Source organism: Hordeum vulgare, chromosome 5H (genome assembly GCF_904849725.1).
Source record: "Hordeum vulgare subsp. vulgare chromosome 5H, MorexV3_pseudomolecules_assembly, whole genome shotgun sequence".
Lineage (NCBI taxonomy): Eukaryota > Viridiplantae > Streptophyta > Magnoliopsida > Poales > Poaceae > Hordeum > Hordeum vulgare.
Genome location: NC_058522.1, coordinates 29,646,767 through 29,667,816, shown reverse-complemented (window position 1 = coordinate 29,667,816; position 21,050 = coordinate 29,646,767).

Genomic DNA, 21,050 nt, shown 5'->3' with positions numbered 1-21,050 from the left:
GTCTGGATATCCATGTTGGTTCCCACATGTTCCACGATGATCTCGTCGGATGAACCGAGATGTTGAGGATTCAATCAATCCCGTATGCAAATCCCTTTGTCTATCGGTATGATACTTGCCCGAGATTCGATCGTCGGTATCCCTATACCTTGTTCAATCTCATTTCCGGCAAGTCTCTTTACTCGTTCCGTAACCCATGGATTACCGAGTGGGCCCAGAGATAGCTCTCCACCACACGGAGTTACAAATTCCAGTCTCGATTCGTACAACCCAACAGATACTTTCGGAGATACCTGTAGTGCACCTTTATAATCACCCAGTTACGTTGTGACATTTGGTACACCCAAAGCACTCCTACGGTATCCGAGAGTTGCACAATCTCATGGTCTAAGGAAATGATACTTGACATTAGAAAAGCTTTAGCACACAAAAGAAATGATACTTGATATTAGAAAAGCTTTAGCACACAAACAACACGATCTAGTGATATCCTTAGGTTTGGGTCTTGTCCATCACATCATTCCCCAATGATATGATCCCATTATCAATGACAACCTATGTCCATGATCAAGAAACCATGATCATCTATTGATCAACGAGCTAGCCAACTAGAGGCTCACTAGGGACACATTGTGATCTATATATTCACACATGTATTACGGTTTCCGGTTAATACAATTATAGCATGAATAATAGACAATTATCATGAACTAGGAAATATAATAATAACCACTTTATTATTGACTCTAGGGCATATTTCCAACACTTACATAGGGGGAACAAAAAGAAAAACTTAAAACTAGATCACACTAAAACTTTATTCTACTAGATCAAGATATAACTAAAACGATCGTACAAAGAAAAACAAAAAAGTAAAAAAGGTGTGATGGTGATACGATACCGGGGCACCTCCCCCAAGCTTGGGACAAACCAAGGGGAGTGCCCATACCCATGTGTTTAGTTGTCCTTCTTCGGAGGTGGTGATGTTGGAGTTGTTGGTGAGGTTGAAAGCTTACCAAATTTCCACTTAAACATGAAATTGTGTACCCTCAGATCGTCCACTTCCTGCTCGAGCCTCAATATCCCTTGACATAATTCACCCTTGCTCTCCTGCAGAAAACGAGAAGGGATAAATAGCACCTTGGGTTTTCTCCTTGTATTTGTGAGGCTCGACTTCTTGAACTCCACATGCATATATTCGGGTCGAGGCAAGGGAATCTCCTCTTCGTCCGAGCTTTCTTCCGCATACTTGCATACCTCTTGTTCCTCTTCCGACCACAATCCATAGGGATCTACATTCCCGTAGAGCTTGGGATTGGCAACATACTACGATACATAGCTCTCCCCATCGGAATCTTGGGACGACATCTTACTCAAAATCTGTTGCAGAAACTCCCAAAACGAGAACACGAGATATTGTCGAGATACGGAGGTCAAAACCTTCGGTAGATTATATAATGATTTTTTCCAACCCGAAGGAGTATTCCACAAGAAAATGGAGTCCGGAGGGTGCATGGGGTGGCCACAAGCCTGCAGGGGGCGGCCAGCAGGGTAGGTCGCGCCCCCTAGCTTGTCGCCTCCTCGTGCATGCTTCGGACTACTTTAAATTTTCCTGATTTTTTAAATATTCCAAAATGGTAAAAAAATCCATTGAAAACATTGTGGAGTTGGTTTGCTTACCGTAGCACATACCTATTCCTTTTCAGGGTCCGAGACATTCTGATAGGTCTTCCTAATGTAGTCTTCCGGAGTTATGGTATTGATAATATTAGTTTCAACATTTATGGGAGTACCTGGGATATAATGTTTGATTCTTTGCCCATTTACCACATTCGGATTTGTTCCTTCGGCGTTGTTGATCTTGATGGTACCGGAATGATATACTTCCTCGATAATGTAAGGCCCTTCCCATTTAGAGAGAAGTTTTCCTGCAAAAAATCTTAAACGAGAGTTGTATAGCAAAACATGATCACCTACATTGAATTCACACTTTTGTATCCTTCTATCATGCCATCTCTTAACCTTTTCTTTAAACAACTTGGCATTCTCATAGGCCTGGGTTCTCCTTCATCAAGTGAGCTAATGTCAAATAACCTCTTTTCACCGGCAAGTTTGAAATCATAGTTAAGCTCTTTATTTGCCCAATAAGCTTTATGTTCAAGCTCTCGAGGTAAGTGACATGCTTTACCATAAACCATTTTATAAGGAGACATGCCCATAGGGTTTTTGTAAGCGGTTCTATAAGCCCATAATGCATCGTCAAGTTTCTTAGACCAATTCTTTCTAGATCTATTAACGGTCTTTTGCAAGATCAATTTAATTTTTCTGTTGATCAATTATACTTTCCACTAGACTGAGGATGATAAGGAGATGCAATTCTATGATTAACATCATACCTAGCAAGCAATTTATGGAAAGCACCATGAATAAAGTGTGAACCACCATCAGTCAATAAATATCTAGGGACTCCAAATATAGGGAAAATAACTTCTTTCAGCATTTTAATAGAAGTGTTATGATCAACACTACTAGTTGGAATAGCTTCTACCCACTTAGTAACATAATCAACAACAACTAGAATATGAGTATACCCATTGGATTCTGGAAAAGGTCCCATATAATCAAAACCCCAAACATCAAATGGTTCAATTATTAGAGAGTAATTCATAGGCATTTCCTCATATATACTAATATTACCAATTCTTTGACATTCATCACAAGACAAGACAAACTTATGAGCATCCTTGAAGAGAGTAGGCCAATAAAAACCAGATTGTAATACCTTGTGTGCAATTCTATCTCTAGCGTGGTGTCCTTCGTAGGCCTCAGAGTGACACTTGTGAAGGATCTGCCCCTGTTCATGCTTAGGTACACAATGTCTAATAATACCATATACTCCTTCTTTATAAAGGTGTGGATCGTCCCAAAAGTAATGTCTTAAATCATAGAGGAACTTTTTCTTTTGTTGGTATGTGAAGCTAGGCGGTATAAATTTAGCAACAGTGTAGTTAGCATAATCAGCATACCAAGGAACATTGCGTGAAGCATTTATGACACCTAATTGTTCATCAGGGAAGCTATCATCAATAGGTAGTGCGTCATCAAGAACATTTTCTCATCTAGACAAGTTATCTTCTACGGGGTTATCAGCGCCCTTTCTATCAATAATATGCATATCAAATTCTTCTAGCAGAAGAACCCATCTAATAAGTCTAGGTTTAGCATCTTTCTTTTCCATAAGGTACTTAATAGCAGCATGATCAGTGTGAACAGTTACTTTGGAATCAACAATATAAGGTCTAAACTTATCGTAAGCAAACACAACTACTAAAAATCCTTTTCAGTGGTAGCGTAGTTTCTTTGAGCACTATCTAGAGTTTTGCTAGCGTAATGGATGACATTTAATTTCTTATCAACTCTTTCTCCTAGAACATCACCAACAACATAATCACTAGCATCACACATAATTTCAAAGGGTAGATTCCAATCAGGTGTTTGAACAATAGGTGAAGTGATCAAGGCTTTCTTAAGAATTTCAAATGCTTCTACACAATCATCATCAAAAACAAATGGGGCATCCTTTTGCAAAAGATTAGTGAGAGGCTTAGAAATTTTAGAGAAATATTTAATAAATCTCCTATAGAAACCAACATGACTAAGGAAACTTCTTATACCTTTAATATCTGTTGGACACGTCATTTTTCCAATAGCATCAACTTTAGCTTTGTCAACTTCAATACCTCTTTCGGAGATTTTTGTCCCAAAATGATGATTTCATTAACCATAAAGTGGCACTTCTCCCAATTCAAGAAAAGATTAGTTTCTTCACATCTGTTCAAAACTCGATCAAGGTTTCTCAAACAATCATCAAAAGAAGTTCCGTAAACGGAAAAATCATCCATGAAAACCTCTAAAATCTTTTCACAAAAGACAGAGAATATAGCCAGCATACATCTTTGAAAGGTAGCAGGTGCATTGCATAAACCAAAGGCATATGTCTATAAGCAAAGGTACCGAAAGGGCAAGTAAAAGTGGTCTTCTATTGATCCTCTTTTGACACAGGTATTTGAGAGAAGCCAGAGTAACCATCTAGAAAGCAAAAATGTGTATGTTTGGGTAGTCTTTCTAGCATTTGATCAATAAAAGGTAATAGATAATGATCTTTCCTAGTGGCCTTATTTAATTTCCTGAAATCAATTACCATTCTATATCCTCTAACAATTCTTTCTGGGATCAATTCATCTTTATCATTAGGAACAACGGTAATACCTCCCTTTTTAGGGACACAATGAACGGGACTAAACCATCTACTATCAGCAATAGGATAAATTATACCTGCCTCCAGAAGTTTCAGTATTTCGTTTCTTTCCACTTCTTTCATTTTAGGATTTAATCGTCGTTGGTGATCAACAACTGGTTTAGCATCAGGCTCCATATTGATTTTGTGTTGACATAGAGTGGGACTAATGCCCTTAAGATCATCAAGAGTATATGCAATAGCGACACGGTGCTTCCTCAAAGTTTTCAATAATCTCTTTTCTTCATGCTCTGAAAGGTTAGCACTAATAATAACAAGATATATCTATTTTTCATCAAGATAAGCATACTTCAGAGTACCATGTAATTGTTTAAGCTCAAACATGGGATCACCCTTAGGTGGAGGAGGATCCCTGAGTATTTCAACGGGCAAGTTGTGTTTCAGGATAGGATGCTGATCAAAGAAAATCTTATCTATTTCATTCCCTTCATTCATATACATATCATTTTCATGGTCTAGCAAATATTGTTCTAAGGGATCGGTAGGAGGCACAACAATAGAAGCGAGACCAATAATTTCATCTTTACTAGGCAGTTCTTTGTCATGGGGTTGTCTACGAAATTTAGAGAAATTGAACTCATGAGATGCATCTCCAAAACTTACAGTAACCATTTCTTTTTCACAATCAATCTTAGCATTAACGGTATTCAAGAAGGGTCTACCGATTATAATGGGACAAAAATCATCTTGTGGGGAACCAAGAACAAGAAAATAAGTAGGATACTTTATTTTCCCACACAATACTTCAACATCTCTAACAATCCCAACTGGTGCAATAGTATCTCTATAAGCAAGCTTGATGGTAACATCAATTTCCTCTAATTCGGCTGGTGCAATATCATTCATAATTTCTTGGTATAAGGTAAAGGGAATTGCACTCACACTAGCACCCACATCACATAAGCCATGATAACAAATGATCTCCCATTTTAACAAAAACAACATGCACGCCAACAATAGGTCTATGTTTACCCTTAGTATCAGGTCTAGCAATTCTAGCAGCTTCATCACAGAAATGAATGACATGCCCATCAATATTATCAACCAATAGATCTTTAACCATAGCAATATTAGGTTCTACTTTAATTTTCTCAGGAGGTATAAGTGTTATAGTACAACTCTTACGAACCACAATTGAAGCTTTAGCATGTTCTTTTATCCTAACAGGGAAGGGTGGTTTCTCACTATAAGCAGTAGGAATAACATGATCGGCATTATAGATAGTAGTTTCTTCTTCCACTTTAATAGGTTCTACCACTTTAACTTCAATGTTAGGATGATATTTAAACCACTTATCCTTGGGGAGATCAACATGAGTAGCAAAAGATTCACAAAATGAAGCTACTACCTCACAGTCAAGTCCATAATTAGTGCTAAAATCACGAAAAGCAGCAGTGTCTATAAAGGTTTTAACACAATCAAACTTAAGGCTTATACCTGACTCATTACCTTTGTCGAGTTCCCAATCTTCAGAGTTGCATTTAATTCTTTCCAATAAGTCCCATTTGAATTCAGTATCTTTTTCATAAAGGAACCAACATAATCTTCGTCGAGCATGGATTGATCATTACGAGAGAGCCGAGCATAAAAATTACGAATAATAATTTCTCTCGGGAGCTCATGATTGGGGCATGAATATAACATTGACTTAACCTCCCCCAAGATTTAGCGACTCTTTCTCCTTCACGAGCCAAAAATTATAAATATAATTCCGATCACAATGAACTAGATGCATAGGATAAAACTTCTGATGAAATTCCAATTTCAATCGGTTGTAGTTCCATGATCCAATATCATCACATAGCCTCTACCATGTCAACACCTTTTCCTTCAAAGATAAAGGAAATACCATCTTCTTGACATCATCCTCGGACAGACCTGCAAGCTTGAATAATCCACAAACTTCATCCACATAGATTAGGTGCAAATCAGGATGTAGTGTTCCATCTCCTGCATAAGGATTAGCTAGCCGTTTTTCTATCATACCCGAAGGAAGTTCATAATAAATATTTTCAGTAGGTGCAGAATTTTGAGGAGCGTCTCCTTGTGCTTCCGGTCGTGGTGAAGATACCCCGAACAAGCCCCTCAAAGGATTATTTTCCATAGTGACAAGTGACAGTAAATTTCGGCACAATATATAATTTTTTCCTTACCAAGTTCCACTTACCAAAGGCGTTTCACTCCCCGACAACGAGCGAGAAAAGAGTCTTGATGACCCACAAGTATAGGGGATCTATTGTAGTCCTTTCAATAAGTAATAGTGTCGAACCCAATGAGGAGACGAAGGAAATGACAAGTGGTTTTCAGTAAGGTATTCTGTGCAAGCACTAAAATTATCCGTAACAAATAGTTTTGTGATAAGGTAATTTGTAACGGGTAACAAGTAATAATTGTAACAAAGGTGTAGCAAGGTGTCCCAATCCTTTTTGTAGCAAAGGACAAGCCATGACAAACTCTTATATAAAGAAAAGCGCTCCCGAGGACACATAGGAATTTATGTCAAGCTAGTTTTCATCATGCTCATATGATTCGTGTTTGTTACTTTGATAATTTGATATGTGGGTGGACCAGTGCTTGGGTGTTGCACTTACTTGGACAAACCTCCCACTTATGATTAACCTCTCTCGCAAGCATCCGCAACTACGAAAGAAGAGTTAAGATAAACTAACCATAGCATTAAACATATGGATCCAAATCAGCCCCTTACGAAGCAACGCATAAATTAGGGTTTAAGCTTCTGTCACTCTAGCAACCCACCATCTACTTATTACTTCCCAATGCCTTCCTCTAGGCCCAAATAATGGTGAAGTGTCATGTAGTCGATGTTCACATGACACCACTAGAGGAGAGACAACATATATCTTATCAAAATATCGAACGAATACCAAATTCACGTGATTACTTATAACAAGACTTATTCCATGTCCTCAGGAACAAACGTAACTACTCACAAAGCATATTCATGTTCATAATCAGAGGAGTATTAATAATCACTAAGGACCTCAACATATGATCTTCCACCAAATAAACCAACTAGCATCAACTACAAAGAGTAATCAACACTACTAGCAACCCACAGGTACCAATCTGAGGTTTTGAGACAAAGATCGGATACAAGAGATGAACTAGGGTTTGGAGAGGAGATGGTGCTGATGAATATGTTGATGGAGATTGACCCCCTATGAATGAGAGGATCGTTGGTGATGACGATGGCTTTGATTCCCCCCGGCGGAATAGCTCCGTCGGAGCTCTAGATTGGTTCTGTCGAAGTTCCGCCTTGAGATAGAGACGTCGCATCCCGAAAGCTCTGATATGATTTTTCCACGTCAAAACCCTTCATATAGCAGAATTTGGGCACCGGAGGCCTGCCAGGGGGGGCGCAAGCCTGCAGGGCGCGGCCAGGGGGGTAGGTCGCGCCTCCTGGCTTGTGGCCTCCTGGTGGGTCCCCTATGGTACTTCTTTCACCCATTATTTTTTATGTATTCCATAACAATTCTCCGTAACTTTTTAGGACTTTTGGAGCTGTGCAGAATAGGTCTCTCAGATTTTCTCCTTTTGTAGTCTAGAATTCCAGATGTCGACATTCTCCCTCTTCATGTAAATCTTGTAAAATAAGAGAAGAAAGGCATAGGTATTGTACCATAATGTGCAATAACAGCCCATAATGCAATAAATATTGATATAAAACCATGATGCAAAATGGACGTATCACAGTCCAACACAAATTCCTCAAAATATGCACATCTTCACGGGGCGTTTCTCTGTATCTTGCCTTCAAATTCCTCAAACTCTATACTTACATTTCATATTATTATCCCCGTTGAAAACTTAACCTATTTGTCATCAACCACCAAAAACGGAGAGATTGTAAGTGCATCTAGTGCCACTTAGTGATTTTGGTGGTTTGAAGACTTATAGGTTAAGAGACTGATATGTGTGTAAGTGTACACATGCTCGATAAGTCACCGAGGAGTTTGAGTTATTCGATGAATATCAACCCCTAAAAATGTATGTCTTCGGGTGAAGACTTTGGTCACTCCTTGAAGACTTTGATCGCGAAGAAATTGATATTCCTCATGAAGATGTTGAAGATGAGGAATTCGATGTGTCCTGAAGAAAATACTCTGAAGACTTTGAAGCTTGAATATTTACTCTTTTTGTTTCATTTTCTTTATACTTGAGTCATAGGAACACGATACTGTTAAAGGGGGTCGAGGTAAAACTATGGAACGAAGTGAAAATCATCAAAGCCTTTATATTCTTTCTGTTTCATTTTCTTTATACTCTTTCTATTTCATTTTCTTTATACTTGCAGTCCAACCCAAATTCCTCAAAGCCTTTGAGAGAAAATCATCAAGTGAGGAAATACCCCAAACACCCAAACCCAAACCAAAACCCAAGTGATCGAGCATCACTCAAGAAGTTATTCCTGTGTGGAACCGATGCTTGTTACCTTTGAGGATTGTGCATCCTCCTGACGGCTAGGCGTCATGGTCTAGAGCATCCAACAGTCAATTGTGGATCGCCGGGTGACCGAGTTTGTGAGGGTTTGGAAGTCTGTCCTGAAGACTTACCACGAGTGTTGGGCGAGGACTGTGTGTCCTTAGCTCAAGGAGAATACGGTAGGGATTGTGTGTCCCGGGACTGTGTGTCCTTTGGTTTCAAAACCAAGCCGCTCCAAACTAGACGTACAACTGCCACAACAGTTGGAACTGGGTCATCAACAACTGTCTTCATGGAGCTACTCGTTCTATTTCCTCAACTCCTTTCATTTCCTCAATTTTTTGTTGAAGACTTTCATCTGTACTGTTTGAAGGATTTGACTCAAGACATTCTGGATTCCTCACCTCAAATTCTTCACCTAAGTTATTCTTCACCTGCATATCATGTACCCGTGACCTGTGCAAACTGATTCTCTTATTTCACGCCGAGTACTTTGTTGTAGATGTTTTGCTCTTCCGTCTAAGTACTATTTCCACTGCACTCAGTTCATGACTGAGGATTTTCCTCACTAAGATTTTCCTCAGTGATAAAATTGTAAAAATCGCCTATTCATCCCTGATATAACGCACTTTCATTGTATGCAACGATGTGCACAATACCGGATGTCAGCCTAGCAATAAGTATGGCAGGCAGGTTTCAAAGTAATCCACGAATGGAGCACTGGATAGTGATACGTCTCCGTCGTATCTACTTTTCCGAACTCTTTTGCCCTTGTTTTGGACTCTAATTTGCATGATTTGAATGGAACTAACCCGGACTGTCGCTGTTTTCAACAGAATTGCCATGGTGTTGTTTTTGTGCAGAAATGAAAGTTCTCGGAAGGTCCTGAAAATTTACGGAGATTTTTTCTGGAATAAAAGAAAAATACCTGCGCAAAGTTCCACGTAAGGGGGCGTGCTAGTGGGCCACAGGCCCCTAGGCCGCGACCACCCCCTATGGCCGTGCCATGAGGGCTTGTGGGGCCCACGTGGCACCACCGCCCCCAATCTCAGTCCTATATCTTCTGTTTTGCCTGGAAAAAAAATTAGAGAGAAGGTTTCATCGCGTTTTGCGATACGGAGGCACCGCCACATCATGTTCTTCATCTGGAGGGCAGATCTGGATTCCGTTTCGGGCTCCGGAGAGGGGAAATCGTCGCCATCATCATCGTCAACCTTTCTCCATTGACAATTCCATGATGCTCTTCATCGTTCGTGAGTAATCTCATCGTAGGCTTGCTGGACGGTGATGAGTTGGATGAGATCTATCATGTAATCGAGTTAGTTTTTGACGGGGATTGATCCCTAGTATCCACTATGTTCTAGATTGATGTTGCTACTACTTGGCTATGCTTAATGCTTGTCACTAGGGCCCGAGTGACATGATTTCAGATCTGAACCTATTATGTTGTCGCCAATATATGTGTGTTTTAGATCCTATCTTGCAAGTTGTAGTCACCTACTATGTGTTATGACCCGGCAACCCCGGAGTGACAATAGTCGGAACCACTCCCGGAGATGACCATAGTATGAGGAGTTCATGTATTCACCGCATGTTAATGCGTTGGTTCGGTTCTTTATTAAAAGGAGAACCTTAATATCCCGTAGTTTCCATTAGGACCCCACTGCCACGGGAGGGAGGGACAATAGATGTCATGCAAGTTCTTTTCCCTAAGCACGTATGACTACATACGGAATGCATGCCTACATTAGATTGATGAACGGGAGCTAGCCACATATCTCTCCGTGTTATAGCTGTTACATGATGAATCACATCCGTCACACTCATCCATCACCGATCCACTGCCTACGAGTCTTTTACTACTGGTTCTCGCTACGTTACTTTGCCTAGGCTTGTCCCTTGCTATAAGAGGGGTTGGGCCACTTTGCTGCTGTTGTCACTACTGCTGTTACTTGTTACTTTGTTGTTGCTGCTACTACTGTTCCTTGCTACTCCGATGTTACTTGTTGCAAGACTTTGTTGGCGCTAACATCCCGTCATCATGGCCTTTTCTGGCGTCATTGCTGGGAATTGTCAAAGCTTTTTCTGGTGTCGTTGCTATCATACTACCTTGCTACTGATACTTTGCTTGCAGACACTAATCTTTCAGTTGTGGTTGAATTGACAACTCATCTGCTAATACTTGAGAATATTCTTTAGCTTCCCCTTGTGAGCGAATCAATAAATTTGGGTTCAATACTCTACCCTTGAAAACTGTTGCGATCCCATAGCTTGTGGGACATCAAGGATTTTTCTGGCGCCGTTGCCGGGGAAGCACAGCTATATTCTCTGAATCACCTGGGATTGACGTCTGCTGATCACTATGAGGAATCCGAAAGATCCAAGAACTAAAATCCCGCCTTCCACTACGAGGAGAGGTAAGGAACTACCATCTAGCTCTACACTTGATTCACCTTCAGTTTTGAGTAAGTTTGCGACTTCGCTTCCTTCTAGAAATCTTGATATGTCGCATGTGCTTGATGATGCTACTTATGCTGCCCATGATGCTTATGATGCTATGCTTGATATCATGCCTGATGATGCTATGCTTGATATCATGCCTGATGATGCTATGCTAGATACTATGACCGATGATGCTATGCTTGATACTATGCATGATGATGCTATGCTTGATAGTGCTTTGCCACTTGGTGCCCTTGATGCACATATTGCTAGAGTTGCTGCTAGATGTGATGATACTTCTGAAACTGCTGATACTATTGAAGTAGAACCTGCTACTATGCCTGAATTGCGTGTTATGCCTGACACGCGCTATGTTATGGAGGGAGAGATAACTGAGGATTTGCTTGCGTGTAAGGATAGCTATGATGTTGAGAAACTACTGCGCAAGTGGAAAGAAAAATCTCTGAATGCTAGGATGAAATACGACAGAAAAATCTCTGAGGATTTTCTGTCAGAGTCGTCACTAGAGGCGGTAGAATGACCCAGGAACCTCTGTATCCTGAGGGTCATCCAAAGAGAGTTGAACAAGATTCTCAAGGAGTTAGCACTGATGCACCTAGTCATCCTAGAAAGAAGAAGAAAGATGATAGGAACCTGCACACTAGCAACCCTGTTGTTGCTACACCTTAGAGTCCAAACGATGTCTCTCTCTGATGCTGAAACACAATCTGGTGATGAACATGAGCCTAATGATAATATCAATAGTGATGTTCATGAAGATGCTCAACCTAGCAATGATAAGGATGTGGAGATTGAAGCTGATCTTGATAACCCACATCCTAAGACTAGAAGATACGATAAGAATGACTTCACTGCTAGGAAGCACGGTAAAGAAAGGGAGCCATGGGTTCAGAAACCTATGCCCTTTCCTCTCAAACCATCCAAGAAAAAGGATGATGAGGATTTTGAGCGATTCGTTGAAATGATCAGACCTGTCTTTCTGCAGATGCGTTTGACTCATATGCTCAAGATGTCTCCGTATGCTAAGTACATGAAAGATATTGTGACTAATAAGAGGAGGATACCTGATCTTGAGATCTCCGCCATGCTTGCCAATTACACTTTCAAGGGTGGAACTCCGAAGAAACTTGGTGATCCCGGTGTGCCCGCTATACCTTGCTCCATTAAAGGCAACTATGTTAGAACTGCGTTATGCGACCTTGGAGCCGGTGTTAGTGTTATGCCTCTCTCTCTTTATCGTAGACTTGAACTCGATAAGTTGACACCCACTGAAATCTCTCTGCAAATGGCCGACAAATCAAATGCTTTCCCTATCGGCATTTGCGAGGATGTGCCTGTTGTGGTTGCTAACACCACTATCTTAACAGACTTTGTTATCTTGGATATTCCCGAGGATGATGCCATGGTTGTCATCCTCGGAAGACCCTTTTAAAACACCGCAGGGGATGTTATAGATTGCAACAAAGGCAATGTCACTTTCCATGTCAACGGTAATGAGCATAAGGTGCACTTTCCGAAGAAACAATATCGAGTACATTGCATCAATGTTATCGAAAAAACTTCATTGATTCTTATTGGGAGCTTTGAATGCCCTATTCCTCGTGTCAAGATGAAGTATGATTTGCTGGTTGGGGAGATACACATCCCCATTGAGGTGACCTAGTGACTATTCAAAGATTCTCCGTCTTCTTTTGCGATTTGAGAAAGTTTTGTCGAGGGGATTTGATCAACCCCATTGACGGATTTCTTTCGATGACCGTGAGATGGATGAATCAAGGAGTCACAAACATTTGTTACAAGCTTTCACTTTAGGTTGCTTAGAAGAAAATTGATAGGTTTAGTTTAGTTTTCCCTGTTTTCTGTTTTCGCGTCCGGTAGAAAAGTACCTCGAAAATCAAAGTTCTCCGAACGCTGTGAAAATCAAGTATGATTTTTTCTGGAATATTTGAAAAATACTCAGACAAAGAGTCTGTCTGGGGGGCCACACGAGTGGGCCACAAGCCCTAGGGGCGCGGGCACCCCCCGTGACCGCTCCACCCAGGCTTGTGGGGCCCACAGGCACCACCTCCACTCATTCTTGCTCCCATCCAGTTCTCCTACCTCCAGAAAAAATCGTTTCGCAGCTCAAACCCGTGTTCTTGCTCCTCTTGCTGGGATTTTCGATCTCTTTGCTCAAATCACCGTTCTCCGAACTGTTTTGGGGAATTTACTCCTTGGTAAGTGAATCCTCCATTGGTCCAATTAGTTTTTTCTCTAGTGCCTTATACTCCGCGTATTTTTGTTGCCTTGGTAACCATGTTCTTGAGCTTCGCATGCTGATTCTAGCTGGTCCCAAGTAGTTTTGATGCGTAATATGGTCTCTAGGCACTAGTGGGAGTAGTTGCTACAAGTTTAGCTGAACCTTATTCACCTTTCCTTTGGGTCACTGAAAATTTCAAAAAAAGGAAGATGTTCAAGAGAAACTATCATGGTGGTTCCTCAAGCAAGAGAGGTCCCCGTCTTGCGATTCGGGAGCCTGATCCTTACCAACCTAGAGACGCGCAGGTACAACCATGTGAATGGCCTTCTGATGAATTTATGATTGAGGCAGGTTTCAAAGATGAGTTTGATGCATTTGTTCACAACGTCGGACTCGAAGAATTCATCTTCGATAAATGTGAACAGTATGTTGCTCTCACTGCCTCTTTTGTTCGTAGATTCAAATTTTCAGCTGGTCGTGAGCCATCGGTGTTGTTCGTTCTCTATGATAAATCGTATACCATGGACTTAGAGGATTTCAGTATAATTTGCAAAATACCTATTTGGGGTAACCTCAATGATCCTCCTAAATCTTCGGTTAGAGATTTTTGCGCTAGTATTACGGTTGGAGAAACTAGAGACATTACGCAAGCTACCATGGGGAGTATTCATTTTCCTGCCTTGCATTACTTTGCCCTCTTCATAGGCAGATGCATTAATGGCAAGATTGAGCATTGCCACCTCTACGCACCCGACCTTAGTATCCTTAAGAGCGCGGTGACGGGTGACAAAAGCTTCAACATGGGAGCTATTATAGCAAGGAGGCTGAATAAGAATGCTATTTATGGGGATTTCTTTGGCGGCATCTATGCCACTCGCATAGCAAATTTTCTTGGAGTGCCCATCAGCGCAGGAGATCCCCCGCTCCATACAGCTTTCCTTGACCGCGTCGCTATGACACGCTACCAGTTCCTTGAGAGGGATGATAAATCAATCCTATACCGCTTGATATTTAACCAGCAACGTGTTTTCCATATTACCCTTCCTGCTCCTGCTTTCTTTAACTTTCAGGTAAAACGGAGATATTACATAACCAGAGGAGAGGCAAAGGAGTATGAGAGGGAGGCGACGGCTGCTCGTCTCCGTGAGGCAGCTATTCAGGAAGTGGCTGCAGCGCTCCCGTATAACCCCCATTATGATTTTGGGTTTCGCGAGGACCATCCTTGGGAGTAGACCAAGTTAGGCCAAAAGCCTAAGCTTGGGGGAGTACGTGTTCTCACTGACTTTACATTCTTGCTTATGCTTTCACTTTGTTAGTCGGTGTTCACACTTTTGTTGGAAATATGTCCTAGAGGCAATAATAATTAGTTATTATTATATTTCTTTGTTCATGGTAATCGTTTATTATCCATGCTATAATTGTATTGATTGGAAACACAATACTTGTGTGGATACATAGACAAAACACTGTCCCTAGTAAGCCTCTAGTTGACTAGCTCGTTGATCAAAGATGGTCAAGGTTTCCTGGCCATAGGCAAGTGTTGTTATTTGATAACGGGATCACATCATTAGGAGAATCATGTGATGGACTAGACCCAAACTAATAGACGTAGCATGTTGATCATGTCATTTTGTTGCTATTGTTTTCTGTGTGTCAAGTATTTGTTCCTACGACCATGAGATCATATAACTCACTGACACCGGAGGAATGCTTTGTGTGTATCAAACGTCGCAACGTAACTGGGTGACTATAAAGATGCTCTACAGGTATCTCCAAAGGTGTTCATTGAGTTAGTATGGATCAAGACTGGGATTTGTCACTCCGTATGACGGAGAGGTATCTCGGGGCCCACTCGGTAATACAACATCACACACAAGCCTTGCAAGCAATGTGACTTAGTGTAAGTTGCGGGATCTTGTATTACGGAACGAGTAAAGAGACTTGCCGGTAAACGAGATTGAAATAGGTATGCGGATACTGACGATCGAATCTCAGGCAAGTAACATACCGAAAGACAAAGGGAATGACATACGGGATTATATGAATCCTTGGCACTGAGGTTCAAACGATAAGATCTTCGTAGAATATGTAGGATCCAATATGGGCATCCAGGTCCCGCTATTGGATATTGACCGAGGAGTCTCTCGGGTCATGTCTAATTAGTTCTCGAACCCGCAGGGTCTGCACACTTAAGGTTCGACGTTGTTTTATGCGTATTTGAGTTATATGGTTGGTTAATGAATGTTGTTAGGAGTCCCGGATGAGAACACGGACGTCACGAGGGTTTCCGGAATGGTCCGGAAATGAAGATTGATATATAGGATGACCTCATTTGGTTACCGGAAGGTTTTCGTGCATTACCGGAAAAGTTTCGGGCTCATCGGTAGTGTACTGGGAGTGCCGGGAGGGGTGCCGGGGACCATCAGGAGGGGTGTCACGCCCCAAGGGGTCTCATGGTCTATGTGAAGAGATAAACCAGCCCCTAGTGGGCTGGAATAAGTTCCCAAGGCCCATAAGGTTTGAGAAGGAAAAAACACAAGGTGGAAAGAGTTTCCAAGTGGGAAGGTGGAATCCTACTCCAAGTAGGATTGGAGTAGGACTCCTCCACCTCCAATTTCGGCCAAACCTTTAGGTTTTGAGGCTGCCTCCTCCCCTCCCTCCCTCCTATATATAGTGGGGTTTTAGGGCTGATTTGAGACAACTTTTGCCACGGCAGCCCGACCAGAGACCTCCACGGTTTTACCTCTAGATCGCGTTTCCACGGAGCTCGGGCGGAGCCCTGCTGAGATTAGATCACCACCAACCTCCGGAGCGCCGGCACGTTGCCGGAGAACTCATCTACCTCTTCGTCTCTCTTGCTGGATCAAGAAGGCCGAGATCATCGTCGAGCTGTACGTGTGCTGAACGCGGAGGTGTCGTCCGTTCGGCACTAGATCGGAGCGGATCGTGGGACGGATCGCGAGACGGTTCGCGGGGCGGATCGAGGGACGTGAGGACGTTCCACTACATCAACCGCGTTTCTTAACGCTTCTGCTGTGCGATCTACAAGGATATGTAGATCGGAAATCCCCTCTCGTAGATGGACATCACCATGATAGGTCTTCGTGCGCGTAGGAATTTTTTTGTTTCCCATGTGAAGTTCCCCAACAGTGGCATCATGAGCTAGGTTCATGCGTAGATGTCATCTCGAGTAGAACACAAAAGTTTTTGTGGGCGGTGATGTGCGTTTTGCTGCCCTCCTTAGTCTTTTCTTGATTCCGCGGTATTGTTGGATCGAAGCGGCTCGGACCGACATTACTCGTACGCTTACGAGAGACTGGTTTCATCGCTACGAGTAACTCCGTTGCTCAAAGATGACCGGCGAGTGTCGGTTTCTCCAACTTTAGTTGAATCGGATTTGACCGAGGAGGTCCTTGGATGAGGTTAAATAGGAATTCATATATCTCCGTTGTGGTGTTTGCGTAAGTAAGATGCAATCCTACTAGATACCCATGGTCACCACGTAAAACATGCAACAACAATTAGAGGACGTCTAACTTGTTTTTGCAGGGTATGCTTGTGATGTGATATGGCCAACTATGTGATGTGATATATTGGATGTATGAGATGATCATGTTGTAATAGTTAATATCGACTTGCACGTCGATGATACGACAACCGGCAGGAGCCATAGGGTTGTCTTTAAACTAACGTTTGTGCTTGCAGATGCGTTTACTATATTGCTAGGACGTAGCTTTAGTAGTAATAGCATGAGTAGCACGACAACCCCGATGGCGACACGTTGATGGAGATCATGGTGTGACGCCGGTGACAAGAAGATCGTGCCGGTGCTTTGGTGATGGAGATCAAGAAGCACATGATGATGGCCATATCATGTCACTTATGAATTGCATGTGATGTTAATCCTTTATGCACCTTATCTTGCTTAGAACGACGGTAGCATTATGAGGTGATATCTCACTAAAATTTCAAGACTAAATTGTGTTCGCCCCGACTGTGCACCGTTGGACAGTTCTTCGTTTCGAGACACCACGTGATGATCGGGTGTGATAGACTCAACGTTCACATACAACGGGTGCAAAACAGTTGCACATGCGGAACACTCGGGTTAAGCTTGACGAGCCTAGCATGTGCAGACATGGCCTCGGAACACATGAGACCGAAAGGTCGAGCATGAATCGTATAGTTGATATGATTAGCATAGAGATGCTTACCACTGAAACTATTCTCGACTCACGTGATGATCGGACTTGAGATAGTGGATTTGGATCATGTACCACTCAAATGACTAGAGAGATGTACTTTTTGAGTGGGAGTTCTTAAGTAATATGATTAATTGAACTAATTGTCATGAACATAGTCTAATGGTCTTTGCGAATTACGATGTAGCTTGCGCTATAGCTCTACTGTTTTTTATATGTTCCTAAAGAAAATTTAGTTGAAAGTTGATAGTAGAAAACTCTGTAGACTGAGTTTGTAAAACCGAGGATTGTCCTCGTTGCTGCGCAGAAGGCTTATGTCCTTAATGCACCACTCGGTGTGCTGCACCTCGAGCGTCGTCTGTAGATGTTGTGAACATCCGACATACACGTTTCTGATGACTACACGATAGTTCAGTACAAAATACTTAATGGCTTAGAAGCAAGGCGCCGAAGACGTTTTGAAACGTCACGGAACATGAGAGATGTTCTAAAGAGATGAAATTGTGATTTCATGCTTGTGCCCTTGTTAAGAGGTATGAGACCTCCGACAAGATTCTTTGTCCATGAAGTAAAGGAGAAAAGCTCAATCGTTGAGCGTGTGCTCAGATTATCTGAGTACGACAATCGCTTGAATGAAGTGGGAGTTGATCTTCCAGATAAGATAGTGATGATTCTCCAAAGTCACTGCCACCAAGCTATGAGAGCTTCGTGATGAACTATAACATATCAAGGATAGATACAATGATCCTTGAGCGATTCACGATGTTTGACACTGCGAAAGTAGAAATCAAGAAGGAGCATCAATAGTTGATGGTTAGTAAAACCACTAAGTTTCGATAAAGGCAAGGGCTAGAAGGGATACTTCGTGAAACGGCAAAGCAGTTGCTGCACTAATGAAGAGACCCCAGATTAAACCCAAGCTCGGGACTAAGTGCTTCTGTTGTGAGGGGAACGGTCACTGAGGCGGAGCAACTCTAGATACTTGGTAGATAAGAAGGCTGGCAAAAGTCGAAAGAAGTATATTTGATATACATGATGTTGATGTGTACTTTACTAGTACTCCTAGTAGCACGAGGGTATTGGATACCGGTTCGGTTGCTAAGTGATTAGTAACACGAAATGAAAGTTACGGCATAAACGGAGACTAGCTAAAGGTGAGGTGACGATACGTGTTGGAAGTGTTTCCAAGGTTGATATGCTCAAACATCGCACACTCCCTCTACCATCGGGATTGGTGTTAAACCTAAATAATTGTTATTTGGTGCTTGCGTTAAGCATGAACATGATTGGATCGTGTTTATTGCAATACGATTATTCATTTAAAGAGAATAATGGTTACTCTATTTGCTTGAATAATCACCTTCAATGGTTTATTGAATCTCGATCGTAGTGTTACACATGTTCATGATATTGGTGCCAAAAGATACGAGGTAATGATGATAGTACCACTTACTTGTGGCACTGCCACTTGAGTCATGTTGGTATAAATTGCATGAAGAGGCTCCATGCTGATGGATCTTTATACTCACTTGATTTTGAATCACTAGTGACATGCAAATCATACCACATGAGCAAGGCCTTGTTTTCATTGAGATGAAACAAGATAGTAACTTGTTGGAAGTGATACATTTTGATGTATGCAGTCCAATGGGTGCTGAGGCACGCAGTGGATATCATTATGTTCTTACTTCAATGACGATTTGAGCAGATACAAGAGTATTTACTTAATGAATCACAAGTCTGAAATATTGAAAAGTTCAATTCTGTTTCGGAGTGAAGTTCGTCGTAACAAGACGATAAACTGTCTACGATATGATCATAGAAATGAATATCTGAGTTACGAGTTTTGGTACGCAGTTAAGACAATGTGGAAATTGTTTCGCAGTTCATGCCACATGGAACATCATAGTGTGATGATGTGTCTGAACGTCATAGCCACGCACTATTTGGTATGGTGCATGCTATGATGTCTCTTATCGAATTACCACTATCGTTTATGGGTTATGCATTAGAGACAACCACATTCACTTTAAATAGGGCACCGCGTATTTCCGTTGAGATGACACAGTATAGACTGAGGTTTAGAGAAATCTAAACTGTCGTTTCTTGAAAGTTTGGGGCTTCGACACTTATGTGAAAAAATTTCAGTCTGATAAGCTCGAACCCAAAGCGGATAAATGCATCTTCATAGGATATCCAAAACAGTTGGGTACATCTCCTATCTCAGATCCGAAAGCAAAGTGTTTGTTTCTAGAAACGGATCCTTTCTCGAGGAAAGGTTTCTCTTGAAAGAATTGAGTGGGAGGGTGGTAGAACTTGATGAGGTTATTGAACCATCACTTCGACCAGTGTGTAGCAGGGCGCAGGAAGTTGTTCCTGTGGCGCCTACACCAATTGAAGTGAAAGCTGATGATGGTGATCATCGAGCATCGGATCAAGTTACTACAAGCCTCGTAGGTTGACAAGGTCGCGTACTACTGCAGAGTGGTACGGTAACCCTATCTTGGAGGTCATGTTGTTGAGCAACAGTGAACCTACGAGTTATGGAGAAAGCAATGGTGGGCCCGGATTCCAACAAATGGCTGGAAGCCATGAAATCCGAGAGAGGATCCATGTATGAAAACGAAGTGTAGACTTTGGAAGAACTACTTGATGGTCATAGGACTATTGAGTAAAGATGGATCTTTAAAACGAAGACAGGCGATGATGGTGATAAGTCACTATTAAGAAAAGCTCGACTTGTCGCAAAGATGTTTTCGACAAGATCAAAGAGTTCACTATGATGTGACTTTCTCACTCGTAGCGATTCTAAAAGTCTGTTAGAATTATGTTAGTAGTTGCTGCATTATTTATGAAATATTGCACATAGGATGTCAAAACATTGTTTCCTCGACGGTTTCCTTGAGCAAACATTGTATGCGATACAACCAGGAGGTTTTGTCGATCCTAAAGATACTAACAAGTATGCAAGCTCCAGCGATCCTTCAATGGACTGGTGCAAGCATCTCGAAGTTGGAATATACACTTTGATGAGATGATCAAAGATTTTGGGTTTGTACAAGGTTTATGATAAACTTGTATTTCCAAAGAAGTGAGTGGGAACACTATAGAATTTCTGATAAGTATATGTGGTTGACATATTGTGGATCAGAAGTAATGTAGAGTTTCTATAAAGCATACAAGGTTGTTTGAAAGGAGTTTTTCAAAGGAATACCTGGATTGAGCTACTTGAACGTTGAGCATCAAGATCTATGGAGATAGTGTTGGAATTATGCCCTAGAGGCAATAATAAATATAGTTATTATTATAATTCCTGTATCAAGATAATAGTTTATTATCCATGCTATAATTGTATTGAATGAAGACTCATTTACATGTGTGGATA